The sequence below is a fragment of the Lissotriton vulgaris genome, chromosome 1_1, assembly GCF_964263255.1.
Source record: "Lissotriton vulgaris chromosome 1_1, aLisVul1.2, whole genome shotgun sequence".
NCBI lineage: Eukaryota > Metazoa > Chordata > Amphibia > Caudata > Salamandridae > Lissotriton > Lissotriton vulgaris.
Window position 1 is genome coordinate 1,367,811,046 of NC_141685.1, and position 22,559 is coordinate 1,367,833,604.

Here is a 22,559-nt window from a genome sequence, read left to right on the forward strand (position 1 = left end):
ATGAGATTAATGGCGCCTAAATAGAGCACGTAAAGGAACAGTTACAAATCTAAGAAAAGGGAAAGAAAAGACTAGGAAAAAATACAGAAAGAGCTTGTAGATGAAATTCTCTTCCAGGAACAGCAGGTTAAGAGAAATTACACAGGGAGCAGTTAAGCTTGTAACACGGGGGAGAATAGAAAAGAAAATGCAGTTTTATGAAGTGTGTTTGCCTAATCCAGCTAGCACTTTTATTTTATTTCTCTATTTGCTTCTTTTATTGGTAAAGTAAGTTTCAAGTGCATGCACAGGTACGAACGAGAGAGCCAGGGTATAATAATTTGAAGCGTTTGCCCCAGCGCTAATGAAGGACGAGAGTTATAGCAAAGATATGAAGCGGGGAGCGATAATAAATATGTGATATGGCAATAGTGACACCAAAATAAGCCACCTATTTATAAAACGGACATGGAAGAAATACTAAAGGTTAACTTCTGAAATTGTAGCCGATGTTAAAAAGATTCTCGTTGTCGGCAGGATTCGAACCTGCGCGGGGAGACCCCAATGGATTTCTAGTCCATCGCCTTAACCACTCGGCCACAACAACTGACTGTAAGGTGTATGCACATAATCTGTATGCAAGTTTTCAAGGTGTCCCACAGCAAATTCCTGATATTCTGCAATGGACTTTTTAAAAAAAATGTTTTTTTCAGCAGGCACATTCTCTCCTAAAAACAAAAATTGCATGCGTGTATCTCTAGTTTGGAATACCATAGGCTTGCATGCATACTCTCATGGGTCACTCAAGTTTTTTGGACCCTATTGCACTCTGTTTTCGTGCTGCTTTTAGTATATGGCCCATATTACAGAAGTCTACCATCTTTGAGTATTTGAGGCTCTTTGTAGGTGCTTTATATTTTTTCCTTGAAGAGCTATATAATAAAGGGGTCCGGGAAAGATTGCATTTATGGAAGATAAAAGAAGGCCCACTTGTCTCACCAAATGCTGTAGAGAAATCTGATGTTTTACTCATGTTATCCTTAGTTCGTTTTTGTTAGACCTTGCATTCTTAAGGTGGTCCCAACCCCACCTTATTGCTTTTCACCTCCGCATTTTGCTGTATCTTTTTGTTGGCCTTAGGACTCTGATCACTTTATTGCTACTAATCAGTGCTGAAGTGCACGTGCTTCTTCCTTAATCATGTGTATAATTGGAGTATACCTGACTGACAGATTTAATTTACTTGAAAGCCCCTTGTAAAGTGGTATACCATATACCCAGGGACTGATTGTGCCGCCCAAAGAAATATCATTTCAAACCTGTTTCAAGCCTGCTACTGCAGTGCCTGTGCTGCAGTGTACTGCCACTTCGACTTGGCATTTAAAACTACTTGCCAAGCCTTAAACTCCAATTTTATTACATATCAGTAACCCCTAAGGTAGGCCCTAAGTAGTCCTAGGGGCATCATGCTATGTAAGTAAAAGGTAAGACATGTACTGTGGTAGTTTGTATGTCCTAGTAGTATCAAACAGTCTATTACATTTTTCACTACTGTGAGGTCTGCCCCTCCCATAGGTTAGCATTGGGTATTCCCTTATACTTTTTGGGGGGTAATTCCATATCAGAGAGGAGAAGCCTTATTTATTTATTGATAAATCCTGTCTACTGGTGAGGTTGGATTTAATCTTACTATTGTATAAATGCCATTTTTAGAGAGTGAGCATTTCTCTGCACTTACTGCTCTATTTGCATGAAAACCTGTCTTCAATTGACGTCTGGATTGGGCTGCGAGACAGCTACATATGTGCATTCCCTGTAGACAGCCACAACACAGGTCACTCAACTGCAACTGCATTCATCTGCATTCTGATTGGCCTGGGGGAGAGCTCCGCTCCCCTTACCGCAAATATGTTCAAGAACGATAATTTATGTCAGTAAGTACAGTATACCTACATCTTATAATCATGTGTGTTTAAATAATTTGTCGTTAGATCGTTTAAATATTGAAAAGGATCTGTTTTTAATAGACATTTTACAAAAACAACTGGTACATTTGGGAATTCTGTAAAGGAAAAAGCCAACTGCAGTGACATTGCCAACCACAATGCCGTGACTCGGATTCGAACCGAGGTTGCTGCGGCCACAACGCAGAGTACTAACCACTATACGATCACGGCGAGCTACTTGGGCTCAATAACGTACAGTGACATGAAGAAATTATAATTCGGAACACTCAGGACTACTCCTGTGATAGGCTGAATGTGTTCATTGCTTCCTCATTCCTTATACAAAGGCTTTATCTCCTCAGTGGTTGATAGGCTGAAACCGTTTCCTGGCCGCCTGCTTGTGAACTGGCAGGAGTCAAAGATCACACATACACTGGTGGGCCTGTGATGGGACACCAATGCAGAGAAACACACCTGGCGCAGATATTCTATTCTGTTTATTAGACCTGCATCTCCCCTGTACCTCCTCAAGCCATCTGTATGTGAAGCAAGAAAGAGTTAAGGAACGGTCCATCTACACTTTTATTGGGAGGATGCTGCCGTGAGCTCCTCCCAGCTAATCACAAACAGCAGTAAAGCAAGATGACTACACAGTTAGGGGGGACTGCATGGTTAGGTTTTTGAGGAATTATTGAAACTGACCTCAGTGACCCATAATCAGAGTTGTGGCTAATGACTGCATGCCTAATTATGATGAAGCAAGCACCATGGCTCGTAGGGGCCCCACAACACACTTTTCTTAGCTCATTGAATTAAAGTATAAACTCCTGCCATGTGTGAGTGGTAAAGGCTTGTTAATTTTGTTGCTTTTCAAATTCACGTCTGACAACAAGACGAAGGAACATTGGGGCATCAGACGCTTTGGAAAGTAGCCACCAACCGCAGAGAAAGAGAGAAAGAGGGAAAAGGCAGTATGAGGTGTGGAGAAAACTGCAGCAGGTACAAGGAGCTCAAATGAGATTAATGGCGCCTAAATAGAGCACGTAAAGGAACAGTTACAAATCTAAGAAAAGGGAAAGAAAAGACTAGGAAAAAATACAGAAAGAGCTTGTAGATGAAATTCTCTTCCAGGAACAGCAGGTTAAGAGAAATTACACAGGGAGCAGTTAAGCTTGTAACACGGGGGAGAATAGAAAAGAAAATGCAGTTTTATGAAGTGTGTTTGCCTAATCCAGCTAGCACTTTTATTTTATTTCTCTATTTGCTTCTTTTATTGGTAAAGTAAGTTTCAAGTGCATGCACAGGTACGACCGAGAGAGCCAGGGTATAATAATTTGAAGCGTTTGCCCCAGCGCTAATGAAGGACGAGAGTTATAGCAAAGATATGAAGCGGGGAGCGATAATAAATATGTGATATGGCAATAGTGACACCAAAATAAGCCACCTATTTATAAAACTGACATGGAAGAAATACTAAAGGTTAACTTATGAAATTGTAGCCGATGTTAAAAAGATTCTCGTTGTCGGCAGGATTCGAAACCTGCGCGAGGAGACCCCAATGGATTTCTAGTCCATCGCCTTAACCACTCGGCCACAACAACTGACTGTAAGGTGTGTGCACATAATCTGTATGCAAGTTTTCAAGGTGTCCCACAGCAAATTCCTGATATTCTGCAATGGACTTTTTAAAAAAAATGTTTTTTTCAGCAGGCACATTCTCTCCTAAAAACAAAAATTGCATGCGTGTATCTCTAGTTTGGAATACCATAGGCTTGCATGCATACTCTCATGGGTCACTCAAGTTTTTTGGACCCTATTGCACTCCGTTTTCATGCTGCTTTTAGTATATGGCCCATATTACAGAAGTCTACCATCTTTGAGTATTTGAGGCTCCTTTGTAGGTGCTTTATATTTTTTCCTTGAAGAGCTATATAATAAAGGGGTCCGGGAAAGATTGCATTTATGGAAGATAAAAGAAGGCCCACTTGTCTCATCAAATGCTGTAGAGAAACCTGATGTTTTACTCATGTTATCCTTAGTTCGTTTTTGTTAGACCTTGCATTTTTAAGGTGGTCCCAACCCCACCTTATTGCTTTTCACCTCTGCATTTTGCTGTATCTTTTTGTTGGCCTTAGGACTCTGATCACTTTATCGCTACTAATCAGTGCTGAAGTGCACGTGCTTCTTCCCTAATCATGTGTATAATTGGAGTATACCTGACTGACAGATTTAATTTACTTGAAAGCCCCTTGTAAAGTGGTATACCATATACCCAGGGACTGATTGTGCCGCCCAAAGAAATAGCATTTCAAACCTGTCTCAAGCCTGCTACTGCAGTGCCTGTGCTGCAGTGTACTGCCACTTCGACTTGGCATTTAAAACTACTTGCCAAGCCTTAAACTCCAATTTTATTACATATCAGTAACCCCTAAGGTAGGCCCTAAGTAGTCCTAGGGGCATCATGCTATGTAAGTAAAAGGTAAGACATGTACTGTGGTAGTTTGTATGTCCTAGTAGTATCAAACAGTCTATTACATTTTTCACTACTGTGAGGTCTGCCCCTCTCATAGGTTAGCATTGGGTATTCCCTTATACTTTTTGGGGGGTAATTACATATCAGAGAGGAGAAGCCTTATTTATTTATTGATAAATCCTGTCTACTGGTGAGGTTGGATTTAATCTTACTATTGTATAAATGCCATTTTTAGAGAGTGAGCATTTCTCTGCACTTACTGCTCTATTTGCATGAAAACCTGTCTTCAATTGACGTCTGGATTGGGCTGCGAGACAGCTACATATGTGCATTCCCTGTAGACAGCCACAACACAGGTCACTCAACTGCAACTGCATTCATCTGCATTCTGATTGGCCTGGGGGAGAGCTCCGCTCCCCTTACCGCAAATATGTTCAAGAACGATAATTTATGTCAGTAAGTACAGTATACCTACATCTTATAATCATGTGTGTTTAAATAATTTGTCGTTAGATCGTTTAAATATAGAAAAGGATCTGTTTTTAATAGACATTTTACAAAAACAACTGGTACATTTGGGAATTCTGTAAAGGAAAAACCCAACTGCAGTGACATTGCCAACCACAATGCCGTGACTCGGATTCGAACCGAGGTTGCTGCGGCCACAACGCAGAGTACTAACCACTATACGATCACGGCGAGCTACTTGGGCTCAATAACGTACAGTGACATGAAGAAATTATAATTCGGAACACTCAGGGCTACTCCTGTGATAGGCTGAATGGGTTCATTGCTTCCTCATTCCTTATACAAAGGCTTTATCTCCTCAGTGGTTGATAGGCTGAAACCGTTTCCTGGCCGCCTGCTTGTGAACTGGCAGGAGTCAAAGATCACACATACACTGGTGGGCCTGTGATGGGACACCAATGCAGAGAAACACACCTGGCGCAGATATTCTATTCTGTTTATTAGACCTGCATCTCCCCTGTACCTCCTCAAGCCATCTGTATGTGAAGCAAGAAAGAGTTAAGGAACGGTCCATCTACACTTTTATTGGGAGGATGCTGCCGTGAGCTCCTCCCAGCTAATCACACAAACAGCAGTAAAGCAAGATAACTACACAGTTAGGGGGGACTGCATGGTTAGGTTTTTGAGGAATTATTGAAACTGATCTCAGTGACCCATAATCAGAGCTGTGGCTAATGACTGCATGCCTAATTATGATGAAGCAAGCACCATGGCTCGTAGGGGCCCCACAACACACTTTTCTTAGCTCATTGAATTAAAGTATAAACTTCTGCCATGTGTGAGTGGTAAAGGCTTGTTAATTTTGTTGCTTTTCAAATTCATGTCTGACAACAAGACGAAGGAACATTGGGGCATCAGACGCTTTGGAAAGTAGCCACCAAACGCAGAGAAAGAGAGAAAGAGGGAAAAGACAGTATGAGGTGTGGAGAAAACAGCAGCAGGTACAAGGAGCTCAAATGAGATTAATGGCGCCTAAATAGAGCACGTAAAGGAACAGTTACAAATCTAAGAAAAGGGAAAGAAAAGACTAGGAAAAACACAGAAAGAGCTTGTAGATGAAATTCTCTTCCAGGAACAGCAGGTTAAGAGAAATTACACAGGGAGCAGTTAAGCTTGTAACACTGGGGAGAATAGAAAAGAAAATGCAGTTTTATGAAGTGTGTTTGCCTAATCCAGCTAGCACTTTTATTTTATTTCTCTATTTGCTACTTTTATTGGTAAAGTAAGTTTCAAGTGCATGCACAGGTATGACCGAGAGAGACAGGGTATAATAATTTGAAGCGTTTGCACCAGCGCTAATGAAGGACGAGAGTTATAGCAAAAATATGAAAGGGGGAGCGATAATAAATATGTGATATGGCAATAGTGACACCAAAATAAGCCACCTATTTATAAAACTGACATGGAGGAAATACTAAAGGTTAACTTCTGAAATTGTAGCCGATGTTAAAAAGATTCTCGTTGTCGGCAGGATTCGAACCTGCAATGGAAGACCCCAATGGATTTCTAGTCCATCGCCTTAACCACTCGGCCACAACAACTGACTGTAAGGCGTGTGCACATAATCTGTATGCAAGTTTTCAAGGTGTCCCACAGCAAATTTCTGATATTCTGCAATGCACTTTTTAAAAATAATGTTTTTTTCAGCAGGCACATTCTCTCCTAAAAACAAAAATTGCATGCGTATATCTCTAGTTTGGAATACCATAGGCTTCCATGCATACTCTCATGGGTCACTCAAGTATTTTGGACCCTATTGCTCTCTGTTTTCGTGCTGCTTTTAGTATATGGCCCATATTACAGAAGTCTACCATCTTTGAGTATTTGAGGCTCCTTTGTAAGTGCTTTATATTTTTTCCTTGAAGAGCTATATAATAAAGGGGTCCGGGAAAGATTTCATTTATGGAAGATAAAAGAAGGCCCACTTGTCTCACCAAATGCTGTAGAGAAACCTGATGTTTTACTCATGTTATCCTTAGTTCGTTTTTGTTAGACCTTGCATTCTTAAGGTGGTCCCAACCCCACCTTATTGCTTTTCACCTCCGCATTTTGCTGTATCTTTTTGTTGGCCTTAGGACTCTGATCACTTTATCGCTACTAATCAGTGCTGAAGTGCACGTGCTTCTTCCTTAATCATGTGTATAATTGGAGTATACCTGACGGACAGATTTAATTTACTTGAAAGCCCCTTGTAGAGTGGTATACCATATACCCAGGGACTGATTGTGCCACCCAAAGAAATAGCATTTCAAACCTGTCTCAAGCCTGCTACTGCAGTGCCTGTGCTGCAGTGTACTGCCACTTCGACTTGGCATTTAAAACTACTTGCCAAGCCTTAAACTCCAATTTTATTACATATCAGTAACCCCTAAGGTAGGCCCTAGGTAGTCCTAGGGGCATCATGCTATGTAAGTAAAAGGTAAGACATGTACTGTGGTAGTTTGTATGTCCTAGTAGTATCAAACAGTCTATTACATTTTTCACTACTGTGAGGTCTGCCCCTCTCATAGGTTAGCATTGGGTATTCCCTTATACTTTATGGGGGGTAATTCCATATCAGAGAGGAGAAGCTTTATTTATTTATTGATAAATCCTATCTACTGGTGAGGTTGGATTTAATCTTACTATTGTATCAAATGCCATTTTTAGAGAGTGAGCATTTCTCTGCACTTACTGCTCTATTTGCATGAAAACCTGTCTTCAATTGACGTCTGGATTGGGCTGCGAGACAGCTACATATGTGCATTCCCTGTAGACAGCCACAACACAGGTCACTCAACTGAAACTGCATTCATATGCATTCTGATTGGCCTGGGGGAGAGCCCAGCTCCCCTTACCGCAAATATGTTCAAGAACGATAATTTATGTCAGTAAGTACAGTATACCTACATCTTATAATCATGTGTGTTTAAATAATTTGTCGTTAGATCGTTTGAATATTGAAAAGGATCTGTTTTTAATAGACATTTTACAAAAACAACTGGTACATTTGGGAATTCTGTAAAGGAAAAACCCAACTGCCGTGACATTGCCAACCATAATGCTGTGACTAGGATTCGAACCGAGGTTGCTGCTGCCACAACGCAGAGTACTAACCACTATACGATCACGGCGAGCTACTTGGGCTCAATAACGTACAGTGACATGAAGAAATTATAATTCGGAACACTCAGGGCTACTCCTGTGATAGGCTGAATGTGTTCATTGCTTCCTCATTCCTTATACAAAGGCTTTATCTCCTCAGTGGTTGATAGGCTGAAACCGTTTCCTGGCCGCCTGCTTGTGAACTGGCAGGAGTCAAAGATCACACATACACTGGTGGGCCTGTGATGGGACACCAATGCAGAGAAACACACCTGGCGCAGATATTCTATTCTGTTTATTAGACCTGCATCTCCCCTGTACCTCCTCAAGCCATCTGTATGTGAAGCAAGAAAGAGTTAAGGAACGGTCCATCTACACTTTTATTGGGAGGATGCTGCCGTGAGCTCCTCCCAGCTAATCACACAAACAGCAGTAAAGCAAGATAACTACAAAGTTAGGGGGGACTGCATGGTTAGGTTTTTGAGGAATTATTGAAACTGACCTCAGTGACCCATAATCAGAGCTGTGGCTAATGACTGCATGCCTAATTATGATGAAGCAAGCACCATGGCTCGTAGGGGCCCCACAACACACTTTTCTTAGCTCATTGAATTAAAGTATAAACTCCTGCCATGTGTGAGTGGTGAAGGCTTGTTAATTTTGTTGCTTTTCAAATTCACGTCTGACAACAAGACGAAGGAACATTGGGGCATCAGACGCTTTGGAAAGTAGCCACCAACCGCAGAGAAAGAGAGAAAGAGGGAAAAGGCAGTATGAGGTGTGGAGAAAACAGCAGCAGGTACAAGGAGCTCAAATGAGATTGATGGCGCCTAAATAGAGCACATAAAGGAACGGTTACAAATCTAAGAAAAGGGAAAGAAAAGTCTAGGAAAAAATACAGAAAGAGCTTGTAGATGAAATTTTCTTCCAGGAACAGCAGGTTAAGAGAAATTACACAGGGAGCAGTTAAGCTTGTAACACGGGGGAGAATAGAAAAGAAAATGCAGTTTTATGAAGTGTGTTTGCCTAATCCAGCTAGCACTTTTATTTTATTTCTCTATTTGCTTCTTTTATTGGTAAAGTAAGTTTCAAGTGCATGCACAGGTACGACCGAGAGAGCCAGGGTATAATAATTTGAAGCGTTTGCCCCAGCGCTAATGAAGGACGAGAGTTATAGCAAAGATATGAAACGGGGAGCGATAATAAATATGTGATATAGCAATAGTGACACCAAAATAAGCCACCTATTTATAAAACTGACATGGAAGAAATACTAAAGGTTAACTTCTGAAATTGTAGCTGATGTTAAAAAGATTCTCGTTGTCGGCAGGATTCGAACCTGCGCGGGGAGACCCCAATGGATTTCTAGTCCATCACCTTAACCACTCGGCCACAACAACTGACTGTAAGGTGTGTGCACATAATCTTTATGCAAGTTTTCAATGTGTCCCACAGCAAATTCCTGATATTCTGCAATGGACTTTTTAAAAAAAATGTTTTTTTCAGCAGGCACATTCTCTCCTAAAAACAAAAATTGCATGCGTGTATCTCTAATTTGGAATACCATAGGCTTGCATGCATACTCTCATGGGTCACTCAAGTTTTTTGGACCCTATTGCACTCTGTTTTCGTGCTGCTTTTAGTATATGGCCCATATTACAGAAGTCTACCATCTTTGAGTATTTGAGGCTCCTTTGTAGGTGCTTTATATTTTTTCCTTGAAGAGCTATATAATAAAGGGGTCCGGGAAAGATTGCATTTATGGAAGATAAAAGAAGGCCCACTTGTCTCACCAAATGCTGTAGAGAAATCTGATGTTTTACTCATGTTATCCTTAGTTCGTTTTTGTTAGACCTTGCATTCTTAAGGTGGTCCCAACCCCACCTTATTCCTTTTCACCTCCGCATTTTGCTGTATCTTTTTGTTGGCCTTAGGACTCTGATCACTTTATTGCTACTAATCAGTGCTGAAGTGCACGTGCTTCTTCCTTAATCATGTGTATAATTGGAGTATACCTGACTGACAGATTTAATTTACTTGAAAGCCCCTTGTAAAGTGGTATACCATATACCCAGGGACTGATTGTGCCGCCCAAAGAAATAGCATTTCAAACCTGTCTCAAGCCTGCTACTGCAGTGCCTGTGCTGCAGTGTACTGCCACTTCGACTTGGCATTTAAAACTACTTGCCAAGCCTTAAACTCCAATTTTATTACATATCAGTAACCCCTAAGGTAGGCCCTAAGTAGTCCTAGGGGCATCATGCTATGTAAGTAAAAGGTAAGACATGTACTGTGGTAGTTTGTATGTCCTAGTAGAATCAAACAGTCTATTACATTTTTCACTACTGTGAGGTCTGCCCCTCTCATAGGTTAGAATTGGGTATTCCCTTATACTTTTTGGGGGGTAATTCCATATCAGAGAGGAGAAGCCTTATTTATTTATTGATAAATCCTGTCTACTGGTGAGGTTGGATTTAATCTTACTATTGTATAAATGCCATTTTTAGAGAGTGAGCATTTCTCTGCACTTACTGCTCTATTTGCATGAAAACCTGTCTTCAATTGACGTCTGGATTGGGCTGCGAGAGAGCTACATATGTGCATTCCCTGTAGACAGCCACAACACAGGTCACTCAACTGCAACTGCATTCATCTGCATTCTGATTGGCCTGGGGGAGAGCTCCGCTCCCCTTACCGCAAATATGTTCAAGAACGATAATTTATGTCAGTAAGTACAGTATACCTACATCTTATAATCATGTGTGTTTAAATAATTTGTCGTTAGATCGTTTAAATATTGAAAAGGATCTGTTTTTAATAGACATTTTACAAAAACAACTGGTACATTTGGGAATTCTGTAAAGGAAAAACCCAACTGCAGTGACATTGCCAACCACAATGCCGTGACTCGGATTTGAACCGAGGTTGCTGCGGCCACAACGCAGAGTACTAACCACTATACGATCACGGCGAGCTACTTGGGCTCAACAACGTACAGTGACATGAAGAAATTATAATTCGGAACACTCAGGGCTACTCCTGTGATAGGCTGAATGTGTTCATTGCTTCCTCATTCCTTATACAAAGGCTTTATCTCCTCAGTGGTTGATAGGCTGAAACCGTTTCCTGGCCGCCTGCTTGTGAACTGGCAGGAGTCAAAGATCACACATACACTGGTGGGCCAGTGATGGGACACCAATGCAGAGAAACACACCTGGCGCAGATATTCTATTCTGTTTATTAGACCTGCATCTCCCCTGTACCTCCTCAAGCCATCTGTATGTGAAGCAAGAAAGAGTTAAGGAACGGTCCATCTACACTTTTATTGGGAGGATGCTGTTGTGAGCTCCTCCCAGCTAATCACACAAACAGCAGTAAAGCAAGATAACTACAAAGTTAGGGGGGACTGCATGGTTAGGTTTTTGAGGAATTATGGAAACTGACCTCAGTGACCCATAATCAGAGCTGTGGCTAATGACTGCATGCCTAATTATGATGAAGCAAGCACCATGGCTCGTAGGGGCCCCACAACACACTTTTCTTAGCTCATTGAATTAAAGTATAAACTCCTGCCATGTGTGAGTGGTAAAGGCTTGTTAATTTTGTTGCTTTTCAAATTCACGTCTGACAACAAGACGAAGGAACATTGGGGCATCAGACGCTTTGGAAAGTAGCCACCAACCGCAGAGAAAGAGAGAAAGAGGGAAAAGGCAGTATGAGGTATGGAGAAAACAGCAGCAGGTACAAGGAGCTCAAATGAGATTAATGGCGCCTAAATAGAGCACGTAAAGGAACAGTTACAAATCTAAGAAAAGGGAAAGAAAAGACTAGGAAAAAATACAGAAAGAGCTTGTAGATGAAATTCTCTTCCAGGAACAACAGGTTAAGAGAAATTACACAGGGAGCAGTTAAGCTTGTAACACGGGGGAGAATAGAAAAGAAAATGCAGTTTTATGAAGTGTGTTTGCCTAATCCAGCTAGCACTTTTATTTTATTTCTCTATTTGCTTCTTTTATTGGTAAAGTAAGTTTCAAGTGCATGCACAGGTACGACCGAGAGAGCCAGGGTATAATAATTTGAAGCGTTTACACCAGCGCTAATGAAGGACGAGAGTTATAGCAAAGATATGAAAGGGGGAGCGATAATAAATATGTGATATGGCAATAGTGACACCAAGATAAGCCACCTATTTATAAAACTGACATGGAAGAAATACTAAAGGTTAACTTCTGAAATTGTAGCCGATGTTAAAAAGATTCTCGTTGTCGGCAGGATTCGAACCTGCGCGGGGAGACCCCAATGGATTTCTAGTCCATCGCCTTAACCACTCGGCCACAACAACTGACTGTAAGGCGTGTGCACATAATCTGTATGCAAGTTTTCAAGGTGTCCCACAGCAAATTCCTGATATTCTGCAATGGACTTTTTAAAAAAAATGTTTTTTTCAGCAGGCACATTCACTCCTAAAAACAAAAATTGCATGTGTGTATCTCTAGTTTGGAATACCATAGGCTTGCATGCATACTCTCATGGGTCACTCAAGTTTTTTGGACCCTATTGCACTCTGTTTTCGTGCTGCTTTTAGTATATGGCCCATATTACAGAAGTCTACCATCTTTGAGTATTTGAGGCTCCTTTGTAAGTGCTCTATATTTTTTCCTTGAAGAGCTATATAATAAAGGGGTCCGGTAAAGATTGCATTTATGGAAGATAAAAGAAGGCCCACTTGTCTCACCAAATGCTGTAGAGAAACCTGATGTTTTACTCATGTTATCCTTAGTTCGTTTTTGTTAGACCTTGCATTCTTAAGGTGGTCCCAACCCCACCTTATTGCTTTTCACCTCCGCATTTTGCTGTATCTTTTTGTAGGCCTTAGGACTCTGATCACTTTATTGCTACTAATCAGTGCTGAAGTGCACGTGCTTCTTCCTTAATCATGTGTATAATTGGAGTATACCTGACTGACAGATTTAATTTACTTGAAAGCCCCTTGTAAAGTGGTATACCATATACCCAGGGACTGATTGTGCAGCCCAAAGAAATAGCATTTCAAACCTGTCTCAAGCCTGCTACTGCAGTGCCTGTGCTGCAGTGTACTGCCACTTCGACTTGGCATTTAAAACTACTTGCCAAGCCTTAAACTCCAATTTTATTACATATCAGTAACCCCTAAGGTAGGCCCTAAGTAGTCCTAGGGGCATCATGCTATGTAAGTAAAAGGTAAGACATGTACTGTGGTAGTTTGTATGTCCTAGTAGTATCAAACAGTCTATTACATTTTTCACTACTGTGAGGTCTGCCCCTCTCATAGGTTAGCATTGGGTATTCCCTTATACTTTATGGGGGGTAATTCCATATCAGAGAGGAGAAGCTTTATTTATTTATTGATAAATCCTATCTACTGGTGAGGTTGGATTTAATCTTACTATTGTATAAATGCCATTTTTAGAGAGTGAGCATTTCTCTGCACTTACTGCTCTATTTGCATGAAAACCTGTCTTCAATTGAGGTCTGGATTGGGCTGCGAGACAGCTACATATGTGCATTCCCTGTAGACAGCCACAACACAGGTCACTCAACTGAAACTGCATTCATATTCATTCTGATTGGCCTGGGGGAGAGCTCCGCTCCCCTTACCGCAAATATGTTCAAGAACGCTAATTTATGTCAGTAAGTACAGTATACCTACATCTTATAATCATGTGTGTTTAAATAATTTGTCGTTAGATCGTTTAAATATTGAAAAGGATCTGTTTTAATAGACATTTTACAAAAACAACTGGTACATTTGGGAATTCTGTAAAGGAAAAACCCAACTTCCGTGACATTGCCAACCACAATGCCGTGACTCGGATTCGAACCGAGGTTGCTGCGGCCACAACGCAGAGTACTAACCACTATACGATCACGGCGAGCTACTTGGGCTCAATAACGTACAGTGACATGAAGAAATTATAATTCGGAACACTCAGGGCTACTCCTGTGATAGGCTGAATGTGTTCATTGCTTCCTCATTCCTTATACAAAGGCTTTATCTCCTCAGTGGTTGATAGGCTGAAACCGTTTCCTGGCCGCCTGCTTGTGAACTGGCAGGAGTCAAAGATCACACATACACTGGTGGGCCTGTGATGGGACACCAATGCAGAGAAACACACCTGGCGCAGATATTCTATTCTGTTTATTAGACCTGCATCTCCCCTGTACCTCCTCAAGCCATCTGTATGTGAAGCAAGAAAGAGTTAAGGAACGGTCCATCTACACTTTTATTGGGAGGATGCTGCCGTGAGCTCCTCCCAGCTAATCACACAAACAGCAATAAAGCAAGATAACTACAAAGTTAGGGGGGACTGCATGGTTAGGTTTTTGAGGAATTATTGAAACTGACCTCAGTGACCCATAATCAGAGCTGTGGCTAATGACTGCATGCCTAATTATGATGAAGCAAGCACCATGGCTCGTAGGGGCCCGCAACACACTTTTCTTAGCTCATTGAATTAAAATATAAACTCCTGCCATGTGTGAGTGGTAAAGGCTTGTTAATTTTGTTGCTTTTCAAATTCACGTCTGACAACAAGACGAAGGAACATTGGGGCATCAGACGCTTTGGAAAGTAGCCACCAACTGCAGAGAAAGAGAGAAAAGAGGGAAAAGGCAGTATGAGGTGTGGAGAAAACAGCAGCAGGTACAAGGAGCTCAAATGAGATTAATGGCGCCTAAATAGAGCACGTAAAGGAACAGTTACAAATCTAAGAAAAGGGAAAGAAAAGACTAGGAAAAAATACAGAAAGAGCTTGTAGATGAAATTCTCTTCCAGGAACAGCAGGTTAAGAGAAATTACACAGGGAGCAGTTAAGCTTGTAACACGGGGGAGAATAGAAAAGAAAATGCAGTTTTATGAAGTGTGTTTGCCTAATCCAGCTAGCACTTTTATTTTATTTCTCTATTTGCTTCTTTTATTGGTTAAGTAAGTTTCAAGTGCATGCACAGGTACGACCGAGAGAGCCAGGGTATAATAATTTGAAGCGTTTGCCCCAGCGCTAATGAAGGACGAGAGTAATAGCAAAGATATGAAACGGGGAGCGATAATAAATATGTGATATGGCAATAGTGACACCAAAATAAGCCACCTATTTATAAAACTGACATGGAAGAAATACTAAAGGTTAACTTCTGAAATTGTAGCCGATGTTAAAAAGATTCTCGTTGTCGGCAGGATTCGAACCTGCGCGGGGAGACCCCAATGGATTTCTAGTCCATCGCCTTAACCACTCGGCCACAACAACTGACTGTAAGGTGTGTGCACATAATCCGTATGCAAGTTTTCAAGGTGTCCCACAGCAAATTCCTGATATTCTGCAATGGACTTTTTAAAAAAAATGTTTTTTTCAGCAGGCACATTCTCTCCTAAAAATAAAAATTGCATGTGTGTATCTCTAGTTTGGAATACCATAGGCTTGCATGCATACTCTCATGGGTCACTCAAGTTTTTTGGACCCTATTGCACTCTGTTTTCGTGCTGCTTTTAGTATATGGCCCATATTACAGAAGTCTACCATCTTTGAGTATTTGAGGCTCCTTTGTAAGTGCTTTATATTTTTTCCTTGAAGAGCTATATAATAAAGGGGTCCGGGAAAGATTTCATTTATGGAAGATAAAAGAAGGCCCACTTGTCTCACCAAATGCTGTAGAGAAACCTGATGTTTTACTCATGTTATCCTTAGTTCGTTTTTGTTAGACCTTGCATTCTTAAGGTGGTCCCAACCCCACCTTATTGCTTTTCACCTCCGCATTTTGCTGTATCTTTTTGTAGGCCTTAGGACTCTGATCACTTTATTGCTACTAATCAGTGCTGAAGTGCACGTGCTTCTTCCTTAATCATGTGTATAATTGGAGTATACCTGACTGACAGATTTAATTTACTTGAAAGCCCCTTGTAAAGTGGTATACCATATACCCAGGGACTGATTGTGCAGCCCAAAGAAATAGCATTTCAAACCTGTCTCAAGCCTGCTACTGCAGTGCCTGTGCTGCAGTGTACTGCCACTTCGACTTGGCATTTAAAACTACTTGCCAAGCCTTAAACTCCAATTTTATTACATATCAGTAACCCCTAAGGTAGGCCCTAAGTAGTCCTAGGGGCATCATGCTATGTAAGTAAAAGGTAAGACATGTACTGTGGTAGTTTGTATGTCCTAGTAGTATCAAACAGTCTATTACATTTTTCACTACTGTGAGGTCTGCCCCTCTCATAGGTTAGCATTGGGTATTCCCTTATACTTTATGGGGGGTAATTCCATATCAGAGAGGAGAAGCTTTATTTATTTATTGATAAATCCTATCTACTGGTGAGGTTGGATTTAATCTTACTATTGTATAAATGCCATTTTTAGAGAGTGAGCATTTCTCTGCACTTACTGCTCTATTTGCATGAAAACCTGTCTTCAATTGAGGTCTGGATTGGGCTGCGAGACAGCTACATATGTGCATTCCCTGTAGACAGCCACAACACAGGTCACTCAACTGAAACTGCATTCATATGCATTCTGATTGGCCTGGGGGAGAGCTCCGCTCCCCTTACCGCAAATATGTTCAAGAACGCTAATTTATGTCAGTAAGTACAGTATACCTACATCTTATAATCATGTGTGTTTAAATAATTTGTCGTTAGATCGTTTAAATATTGAAAAGGATCTGTTTTTAATAGACATTTTACAAAAACAACTGGTACATTTGGGAATTCTGTAAAGGAAAAACCCAACTGCCGTGACATTGCCAACCACAATGCCGTGACTCGGATTCGAACCGAGGTTGCTGCGGCCACAACGCAGAGTACTAACCACTATACGATCACGGCGAGCTACTTGGGCTCAATAACGTACAGTGACATGAAGAAATTATAATTCGGAACACTCAGGGGTACTCCTGTGATAGGCTGAATGTGTTCATTGCTTCCTCATTCCTTATACAAAGGCTTTATCTCCTCAGTGGTTGATAGGCTGAAACCGTTTCCTGGCCGCCTGCTTGTGAACTGGCAGGAGTCAAAGATCACACATACACTGGTGGGCCTGTGATGGGACACCAATGCAGAGAAACACACCTGGCGCAGATATTCTATTCTGTTTATTAGACCTGCATCTCCCCTGTACCTCCTCAAGCCATCTGTATGTGAAGCAAGAAAGAGTTAAGGAACGGTCCATCTACACTTTTATTGGGAGGATGCTGCCGTGAGCTCCTCCCAGCTAATCACACAAACAGCAGTAAAGCAAGATAACTACAAAGTTAGGGGGGACTGCATGGTTAGGTTTTTGAGGAATTATTGAAACTGACCTCAGTGACCCATAATCAGAGCTGTGGCTAATGACTGCATGCCTAATTATGATGAAGCAAGCACCATGGCTCGTAGGGGCCCCAAAACACACTTTTCTTAGCTCATTGAATTAAAGTATAAACTCCTGCCATGTGTGAGTGGTAAAGGCTTGTTAATTTTGTTGCTTTTCAAATTCACGTCTGACAACAAGACGAAGGAACATTGGGGCATCAGACGCTTTGGAAAGTAGCCACCAACCGCAGAGAAAGAGAGAAAGAGGGAAAAGGCAGTATGAGGTGTGGAGAAAACAGCAGCAGGTACAAGGAGCTCAAATGAGATTAATGGCGCCTAAATAGAGCACGTAAAGGAACAGTTACAAATCTAAGAAAAGGGAAAGAAAAGACTAGGAAAAAATACAGAAAGAGCTTGTAGATGAAATTCTCTTCCAGGAACAACAGGTTAAGAGAAATTACAATGGGAGCAGTTAAGCTTGTAACACGGGGGAGAATAGAAAAGAAAATGCAGTTTTATGAAGTGTGTTTGCCTAATCCAGCTAGCACTTTTATTTTATTTCTCTATTTGCTTCTTTTATTGGTAAAGTAAGTTTCAAGTGCATGCACAGGTACGACCGAGAGAGCCAGGGTATAATAATTTGAAGCGTTTGCACCAGCGCTAATGAAGGACGAGAGTTATAGCAAAGATATGAAAGGGGGAGCGATAATAAATATGTGATATGGCAATAGTGACACCAAAATAAGCCACCTATTTATAAAACTGACATGGAAGAAATACTAAAGGTTAACTTCTGAAATTGTAGCCGATGTTAAAAAGATTCTCGTTGTCGGCAGGATTCGAACCTGCGCGGGGAGACCCCAATGGATTTCTAGTCCATCGCCTTAACCACTCGGCCACAACAACTGACTGTAAGGCATGTGCACCTAATCTGTATGCAAGTTTTCAAGGTGTCCCACAGCAAATTCCTGATATTCTGCAATGGACTTTTTAAAAAAAATGTTTTTTTCAGCAGGCACATTCTCTCCTAAAAACAAAAATTGCATGCGTGTATCTCTAGTTTGGAATACCATAGGCTTGCATGCATACTCTCATGGGTCACTCAAGTTTTTTGGACCCTATTGCACTCTGTTTTCGTGCTGCTTTTAGTATATGGCCCATATTACAGAAGTCTACCATCTTTGAGTATTTGAGGCTCCTTTGTAGGTGCTTTATATTTTTTCCTTGAAGAGCTATATAATAAAGGGGTCCGGGAAAGATTGCATTTATGGAAGATAAAAGAAGGCCCACTTGTCTCACCAAATGCTGTAGAGAAATCTGATGTTTTACTCATGTTATCCTTAGTTCGTTTTTGTTAGACCTTGCATTCTTAAGGTGGTCCCAACCCCACCTTATTGCTTTTCACCTCCGCATTTTGCTGTATCTTTTTGTTGGCCTTAGGACTCTGATCACTTTATTGCTACTAATCAGTGCTGAAGTGCACGTGCTTCTTCCTTAATCATGTGTATAATTGGAGTATACCTGACTGACAGATTTAATTTACTTGAAAGCCCCTTGTAAAGTGGTATACCATATACCCAGGGACTGATTGTGCCGCCCAAAGAAATAGCATTTCAAACCTGTCTCAAGCCTGCTACTGCAGTGCCTGTGCTGCAGTGTACTGCCACTTCGACTTGGCATTTAAAACTACTTGCCAAGCCTTAAACTCCAATTTTATTACATATCAGTAACCCCTAAGGTAGGCCCTAAGTAGTCCTAGGGGCATCATGCTATGTAAGTAAAAGGTAAGACATGTACTGTGGTAGTTTGTATGTCCTAGTAGTATCAAACAGTCTGTTACATTTTTCACTACTGTGAGGTCTGCCCCTCTCATAGGTTAGAATTGGGTATTCCCTTATACTTTTTGGGGGGTAATTCCATATCAGAGAGGAGAAGCCTTATTTATTTATTGATAAATCCTGTCTACTGGTGAGGTTGGATTTAATCTTACTATTGTATAAATGCCATTTTTAGAGAGTGAGCATTTCTCTGCACTTACTGCTCTATTTGCATGAAAACCTGTCTTCAATTGACGTCTGGATTGGGCTGCGAGACAGCTACATATGTGCATTCCCTGTAGACAGCCACAACACAGGTCACTCAACTGCAACTGAACTCATCTGCATTCTGATTGGCCTGGGGGAGAGCTCCGCTCCCCTTACCGCAAATATGTTCAAGAACGATAATTTATGTCAGTAAGTACAGAATACCTACATCTTATAATCATGCGTGTTTAAATAATTTGTCGTTAGATCGTTTAAATATTGAAAAGGATCTGTTTTTAATAGACATTTTACAAAAACAACTGGTACATTTGGGAATTCTGTAAAGGAAAAACCCAACTGCAGTGACATTGCCAACCACAATGCCGTGACTCGGATTCGAACCGAGGTTGCTGCGGCGACAACGCAGAGTACTAACCACTATACGATCACGGCGAGCTACTTGGGCTCAATAACGTACAGTGACATGAAGCAATTATAATTCGGAACACTCAGGGCTACTCCTGTGATGGGCTGAATGTGTTCATTGCTTCCTCATTCCTTATACAAAGGCTTTATCTCCTCAGTGGTTGATAGGCTGAAACCGTTTCCTGGCCGCCTGCTTGTGAACTGGCAGGAGTCAAAGATCACACATACACTGGTGGGCCTGTGATGGGACACCAATGCAGAGAAACACACCTGGTGCAGATATTCTATTCTGTTTATTAGACCTGCATCTCCCCTGTACCTCCTCAAGCCATCTGTATGTGAAGCAAGAAAGAGTTAAGGAACGGTCCATCTACACTTTTATTGGGAGGATGCTGTCGTGAGCTCCTCCCAGCTAATCACACAAACAGCAGTAAAGCAAGATAACTACAAAGTTAGGGGGGACTGCATGGTTAGGTTTTTGAGGAATTATTGAAACGGACCTCAGTGACCCATAATCAGAGCTGTGGCTAATGACTACATGCCTAATTATGATGAAGCAAGCACCATGGCTCGTAGGGGCCCCACAACACACTTTTCTTAGCTCATTGAATTAAAGTATAAACTCCTGCCATGTGTGAGTGGTAAAGGCTTGTTAATTTTGTTGCTTTTCAAATTCACGTCTGACAACAAGACGAAGGAACATTGGGGCATCAGACGCTTTGGAAAGTAGCCACCAACCGCAGAGAAAGAGAGAAAGAGGGAAAAGGCAGTATGAGGTGTGGAGAAAACAGCAGCAGGTACAAGGAGCTCAAATGAGATTAATGGCGCCTAAATAGAGCACGTAAAGGAACAGTTACAAATCTAAGAAAAGGGAAAGAAAAGACTAGGAAAAAATACAGAAAGAGCTTGTAGATGAAATTCTCTTCCAGGAACAACAGGTTAAGAGAAATTACACAGGGAGCAGTTAAGCTTGTAACACGGGGGAGAATAGAAAAGAAAATGCAGTTTTATGAAGTGTGTTTGCCTAATCCAGCTAGCACTTTTATTTTATTTCTCTATTTGCTTCTTTTATTGGTAAAGTAAGTTTCAAGTGCATGCACAGGTACGACCGAGAGAGCCAGGGTATAATAATTTGAAGCGTTTGCACCAGCGCTAATGAAGGACGAGAGTTATAGCAAAGATATGAAAGGGGGAGCGATAATAAATATGTGATATGGCAATAGTGACACCAAAATAAGCCACCTATTTATAAAACTGACATGGAAGAAATACTAAAGGTTAACTTCTGAAATTGTAGCCGATGTTAAAAAGATTCTCGTTGTCGGCAGGATTCGAACCTGCGCGGGGAGACCCCAATGGATTTCTAGTCCATCGCCTTAACCACTCGGCCACAACAACTGACTGTAAGGCATGTGCACCTAATCTGTATGCAAGTTTTCAAGGTGTCCCACAGCAAATTCCTGATATTCTGCAATGGACTTTTTAAAAAAAATGTTTTTTTCAGCAGGCACATTCTCTCCTAAAAACAAAAATTGCATGCGTGTATCTCTAGTTTGGAATACCATAGGCTTGCATGCATACTCTCATGGGTCACTCAAGTTTTTTGGACCCTATTGCACTCTGTTTTCGTGCTGCTTTTAGTATATGGCCCATATTACAGAAGTCTACCATCTTTGAGTATTTGAGGCTCCTTTGTAGGTGCTTTATATTTTTTCCTTGAAGAGCTATATAATAAAGGGGTCCGGGAAAGATTGCATTTATGGAAGATAAAAGAAGGCCCACTTGTCTCACCAAATGCTGTGGAGAAATCTGATGTTTTACTCATGTTATCCTTAGTTCGTTTTTGTTAGACCTTGCATTCTTAAGGTGGTCCCAACCCCACCTTATTGCTTTTCACCTCCGCATTTTGCTGTATCTTTTTGTTGGCCTTAGGACTCTGATCACTTTATTGCTACTAATCAGTGCTGAAGTGCACGTGCTTCTTCCTTAATCATGTGTATAATTGGAGTATACCTGACTGACAGATTTAATTTACTTGAAAGCCCCTTGTAAAGTGGTATACCATATACCCAGGGACTGATTGTGCCGCCCAAAGAAATAGCATTTCAAACCTGTCTCAAGCCTGCTACTGCAGTGCCTGTGCTGCAGTGTACTGCCACTTCGACTTGGCATTTAAAACTACTTGCCAAGCCTTAAACTCCAATTTTATTACATATCAGTAACCCCTAAGGTAGGCCCTAAGTAGTCCTAGGGGCATCATGCTATGTAAGTAAAAGGTAAGACATGTACTGTGGTAGTTTGTATGTCCTAGTAGTATCAAACAGTCTGTTACATTTTTCACTACTGTGAGGTCTGCCCCTCTCATAGGTTAGAATTGGGTATTCCCTTATACTTTTTGGGGGGTAATTCCATATCAGAGAGGAGAAGCCTTATTTATTTATTGATAAATCCTGTCTACTGGTGAGGTTGGATTTAATCTTACTATTGTATAAATGCCATTTTTAGAGAGTGAGCATTTCTCTGCACTTACTGCTCTATTTGCATGAAAACCTGTCTTCAATTGACGTCTGGATTGGGCTGCGAGACAGCTACATATGTGCATTCCCTGTAGACAGCCACAACACAGGTCACTCAACTGCAACTGAACTCATCTGCATTCTGATTGGCCTGGGGGAGAGCTCCGCTCCCCTTACCGCAAATATGTTCAAGAACGATAATTTATGTCAGTAAGTACAGAATACCTACATCTTATAATCATGCGTGTTTAAATAATTTGTCGT

General features: G+C 41.2%; 11 non-coding genes across 11 annotated transcripts; all 11 read right to left on the minus strand.

Moving 5' to 3' along the window:
• Positions 1-504: 504 nt before the first annotated feature.
• On the minus strand, positions 505-586 carry TRNAS-AGA (transfer RNA serine (anticodon AGA)). The gene has a single exon. It is a non-coding gene; the product is annotated as a tRNA-Ser (tRNA).
• Positions 587-2,084: 1,498 nt separating this feature from the next.
• Positions 2,085-2,156, minus strand: TRNAH-GUG (transfer RNA histidin (anticodon GUG)). The gene has a single exon. It is a non-coding gene; the product is annotated as a tRNA-His (tRNA).
• A 2,869-nt stretch (positions 2,157-5,025) lies between these two features.
• On the minus strand, positions 5,026-5,097 carry TRNAH-GUG (transfer RNA histidin (anticodon GUG)). Its single transcript has one exon. It is a non-coding gene; the product is annotated as a tRNA-His (tRNA).
• Positions 5,098-9,328: 4,231 nt separating this feature from the next.
• TRNAS-AGA (transfer RNA serine (anticodon AGA)) lies at positions 9,329-9,410 on the minus strand. Its single transcript has one exon. It is a non-coding gene; the product is annotated as a tRNA-Ser (tRNA).
• A 1,499-nt stretch (positions 9,411-10,909) lies between these two features.
• Positions 10,910-10,981, minus strand: TRNAH-GUG (transfer RNA histidin (anticodon GUG)). Its single transcript has one exon. It is a non-coding gene; the product is annotated as a tRNA-His (tRNA).
• A 1,289-nt stretch (positions 10,982-12,270) lies between these two features.
• TRNAS-AGA (transfer RNA serine (anticodon AGA)) lies at positions 12,271-12,352 on the minus strand. The gene has a single exon. It is a non-coding gene; the product is annotated as a tRNA-Ser (tRNA).
• Positions 12,353-13,850: 1,498 nt separating this feature from the next.
• TRNAH-GUG (transfer RNA histidin (anticodon GUG)) lies at positions 13,851-13,922 on the minus strand. Its single transcript has one exon. It is a non-coding gene; the product is annotated as a tRNA-His (tRNA).
• A 1,289-nt stretch (positions 13,923-15,211) lies between these two features.
• On the minus strand, positions 15,212-15,293 carry TRNAS-AGA (transfer RNA serine (anticodon AGA)). Its single transcript has one exon. It is a non-coding gene; the product is annotated as a tRNA-Ser (tRNA).
• Positions 15,294-16,792: 1,499 nt separating this feature from the next.
• TRNAH-GUG (transfer RNA histidin (anticodon GUG)) lies at positions 16,793-16,864 on the minus strand. The gene has a single exon. It is a non-coding gene; the product is annotated as a tRNA-His (tRNA).
• Positions 16,865-18,153: 1,289 nt separating this feature from the next.
• TRNAS-AGA (transfer RNA serine (anticodon AGA)) lies at positions 18,154-18,235 on the minus strand. The gene has a single exon. It is a non-coding gene; the product is annotated as a tRNA-Ser (tRNA).
• Positions 18,236-21,095: 2,860 nt separating this feature from the next.
• On the minus strand, positions 21,096-21,177 carry TRNAS-AGA (transfer RNA serine (anticodon AGA)). Its single transcript has one exon. It is a non-coding gene; the product is annotated as a tRNA-Ser (tRNA).
• Between the last annotated feature and the right edge of the window lie 1,382 nt (positions 21,178-22,559).